The sequence below is a fragment of the Vicugna pacos genome, unplaced genomic scaffold (assembly GCF_048564905.1).
Source record: "Vicugna pacos unplaced genomic scaffold, VicPac4 scaffold_201, whole genome shotgun sequence".
Lineage (NCBI taxonomy): Eukaryota > Metazoa > Chordata > Mammalia > Artiodactyla > Camelidae > Vicugna > Vicugna pacos.
In genome coordinates, this window is record NW_027328880.1 from 552,392 (window position 1) to 556,291 (window position 3,900).

A 3,900-nucleotide genomic window follows, 5' to 3' on the forward strand; every position below is an offset into this window, starting at 1 on the left:
ACTGTAAATTCCAAAATTTAAAATTATTTTATATATTTTCTGCATTATTTATACTCTGTTCCCCAATCTGGTGTAAATTTATGTACAAAAGGATGGATATTGGTTTTATTTCATAGACCCCAAAATTAAATTATTAAAAAGATTTTGTGTGGATAATATTTGCAGATCACACTATAAAAATAAACATCCTACATGTTTCATTTTAACTGGATAAATGAGAAGTAAACACTGACTGAACATTACACTTGAGTTGCTAGGAGACCAGTCGTTTTGTGATGTCACAGCTACTCAGGTTGAGAACCATTGTGATGGCCTAGCAGTTTATCTGTGCAGGCCTACCAAAGCAGCATTTGAAGATGCAGTGCTCAAAATCATGCAGAATAAAAAGGTAGCTGTAGATAAAGTTACTTTAGATGGCATATTTTTCTTCAGAAATTCAAGTTGTGTCTCATAAAGATGGACCAATTGGTTCAGGAAACCCCGGTAGATCTCTATTGTGTAATCAAACATTCCTTGTGGACTTGGACTTGAAGACTATGATTGAAGAAAATGCTGTTCAGTATTTGTCTGAAAGATCCTTGATTAAAAGACCATGTTACACACATTGTGTCTCTGAACCAGATGAAGATAATGATTTTCGTTCTCTGACATTTCCAAGAAAACTCTGGAAAAAAGGTGCGAGTGACGAACTTAAATCCATCTGGTGGGGTGATAATGGACCTTCCATAGTGATTGATGAAGATGTCTTTAAGAAGGAAGTTTTGGAAAGAAAGCCCCCTTTCAGAATATTTCAAATTGGAAGTATGAAAAGTTTAGTTAGACAGCTTAACCTTTATGGGTTTGGTAAAGTGCAGCAGAATTTTCAAAGATCTGCTTGTCTAGTTGACTTTCTGGTAGAAGAAAAAGAAGTCTCTGTTTTAAGAAAGGTATACAGAAATTTTAGATACCATTTGGTAACTTATACATAAAATTTTATTCTGTACATCATCCTATGGTAATATAAATGTTAAGATAGATTTTGAAAATTGTATTAAACTACTAAGGCTAAAATACTTTATTTTTTCTAAAAAATGAGGACAGTACCTTAAGAAGTCAAAATTATGAGAAACTTTGCTTGAAACTCTGAATCTTAACAGAAATCAAAATAAAGGTATTAATGCTGCTTTTAAAACGTGGCATAAACCATTACAGCAAATACTACCTTCTTAAATTTGATGACTATACTATTTAAATGTGTAGTTTCCAAACAAGAAACTTAAAAATATCGTCAGCAATGTTCATATTTTGATGATATTATCTTTGCATTGTAAACGTGAAATCTGAGGATTTACAGGTTAGGCTAATTTTTGGCTTGTATTTTGATTTAAAATATTACTAAAAATTTTCACCTTTGGTTGTAGCTGCAGTTCTATCATAATCCAAATTTTAAATGAGGCTGTCCCCAGATTTTACTTAGAGTAAATAGAAGAGTTGGGATTAAAAATGATTCTCTGGTATCTTCATTGGCTGAAGATTTCAAAAAGAAGCACTTTAAAGCAGGGGGGTAATGTGGATAATAATAATTCTTGTTTTGTGGCTAACGCTAGTGGAGAAAGTGCTTTTTAACCTACTGCAAATTTTAACATGCCTCTAATAAGAAGGCCCTCTACCACCCAGATAATTGGTGATACAACTACCCTTATCAGAGGTGATTTTTCTCCTCCATCATCAAGGTCAGTTAGACCAACAGAACAAATTGCAGTGGATCAACGTGCTATTTTAAATGAGTTGACCACTGTCCACTGGCACTATCAATGCAGCTAAACTGAAGCAAATGGCCGTGTTGTGAACTTCATTACAACTAAATATTCTACTTCTCTGTACAGCATATTGTCTCCCATACAGAGCAATTATTTTGGACTGATGGTGGAGCCTTATACTTTTCCAAATACATATCACAACATATCTGCCAATGAAGGTCGTTTTTATAAACTTCAACCTGGGAGCAACCCACGGATTCTAGTGCCAGTGATAGCTGATACATCAGCTACCTCTCTTTCAAGGCCAACTCATCAGCCATCTTCAGTTTATGAACGTCATCCTAATTACAACTGATCTACCACAGGATTACCATATTATACAGGATAACAAAGATTAAAATGATGTTGAAAAATGTCGACAAATATCTGCCAATTTCTTGTTTGAACAATAAACATAGATGTGTAGCTGTATTTTCCTTTTATTTTTTAATAGAATTAAGAGTTAAATGGGGAGTAAGTTACCATTTTAAAAAAAAAGAGATATTTGATATGATCATTTGATGAAACAATATGGGAGTAAATTTAAACAATTTTTTGTAAGGAAGAAGAGAAAATGGAAGAATTTGGAATAAGACTAAAACATGGAGAGTGGGAAAAGTACTAAATGGTTTCAGGTTCATACTGGAAAGTATTAAAGTGTTAAGTTAGGATAGGTTGGAACAGGAGATAAATGCAGGTACCGGCCCAGGGATCATGGTCTCTATTATGTCATCCCTGGAATCATAAAGGTCACATGATGTAGTCTCAGATGGCACATTCAGCACGTGGTAGAATTTAAGAAGTAATTTTATCAATGGTCTTTTTGCGCTGTTCTCAAAGCATTCGAATGGGTGCTTTCATTCCCTGCCCTCAAGATTCTACACTATATTTTCTAGTCAATAATTTATATTGCTTTTCTGTTCCAGCCAAAGGCCAGCTTACATCCTCAGGGTGGCACTTAATGCCTTTCCAACTCTAAGCCCACAAACTCAACTTAGTTTAGTCAGTTCTTTATAAATTGGCATCTGACTACCTTGGCATATCTTAATGTTTCACTGTATCTGGAGATACATCCAGGCAAATGCTTGTCAACTATTTTAGCTCCAACCTCACCACTTTTGCTCCAGCTCATCCTTGGAAGTTGTATGTCCTCCTTTTACCTACTTACACTTTTCCAGTCTCAGCACAGAAACCACCTCCTCCAGATGTTTTCTGTCTATCCCACTTTCCTTGTCTAACTTGTATACCAGCAAAGTAAGCACAGCACATGCCAAAGGATGAATTTTACTATTTAGTGAACGAAAAATACATGTTGACTTTAAGCAAAATCTACTTTCCTGAAACAACAAAACTCTCATGGTTTTCAAAATATTTCGTTATGGTCTTTACTCTTCACCACAAACTAGTTCTTTTCATAGTCCAAGGACTAGTAACTCAAGAGAGTAAGTGGAGGTAGGTACAGGAGAAAAAGTATTATTTTCTTCTTAATTCATGCCTCCAGAGGCCTAAAGCATTCCATTCCCATTTGCTGGAATTTTTCCTGTCTCTTCATCACCCACCCACCCCAAAATAGCTGATTCTCTTCCCCTTACCAATAACTATACTGACTTCTAATTAATTTACTTCTTAGAATCAGAAATTTACACAGAAGAGACAGTGCCATTGCAAATATTTAATGTATGTTTATACACCCCACATAAATTGTGCCCCTTCTAACTTTCACACAGGAAGCATCTTAGAGGTACTAGCCCGTTGGTTGGAGTGGTCATATTCAGTAACCCAACTGCAATCTAAAATGTGTGGAGTAGGAGGAAGTGAGGGTAGTGGAATTAAAGATTTATCTAACTGCAAGAACACCAAATTTCTGCAGATATTAGATATAAAATATTCATGGAAGACTCTGACTTTTTCCCATTATTTTAAAATTAAAGGTGAAGCAGTTTCAGAATGTGAAATGCCCTGAAATGCTGGAAAAATTGTAGGCAAGTTCAGGGAGCCTAAGGCTTCTGCTCATAATCATGCAGTCAGTGTCAGATGATAAGACTGAAATGGCAAGATTCAGTCCTGAAAATGCGTCACCAGTTGTGAAGAAAGCCTTTGATAATCTGGAGAAATGGCAAAT

At 35.3% G+C, this 3,900-nt stretch overlaps 1 long non-coding RNA gene across 2 annotated transcripts; it reads left to right on the plus strand.

The window, feature by feature from the left end:
* The first annotated feature begins 278 nt into the window (after nt 1-278).
* LOC140695382 (uncharacterized) lies at nt 279-2,205 on the plus strand. Of its 2 annotated transcripts, none has more exons than XR_012071113.1 (2): nt 279-388; nt 1,866-2,205. It is a non-coding gene; the product is annotated as an uncharacterized lncRNA (long non-coding RNA). The 2 variants fall into 2 exon arrangements; XR_012071114.1 differs by lacking the exon at nt 279-388 and adding an exon at nt 403-675.
* The last annotated feature ends 1,695 nt before the right edge of the window (nt 2,206-3,900 follow it).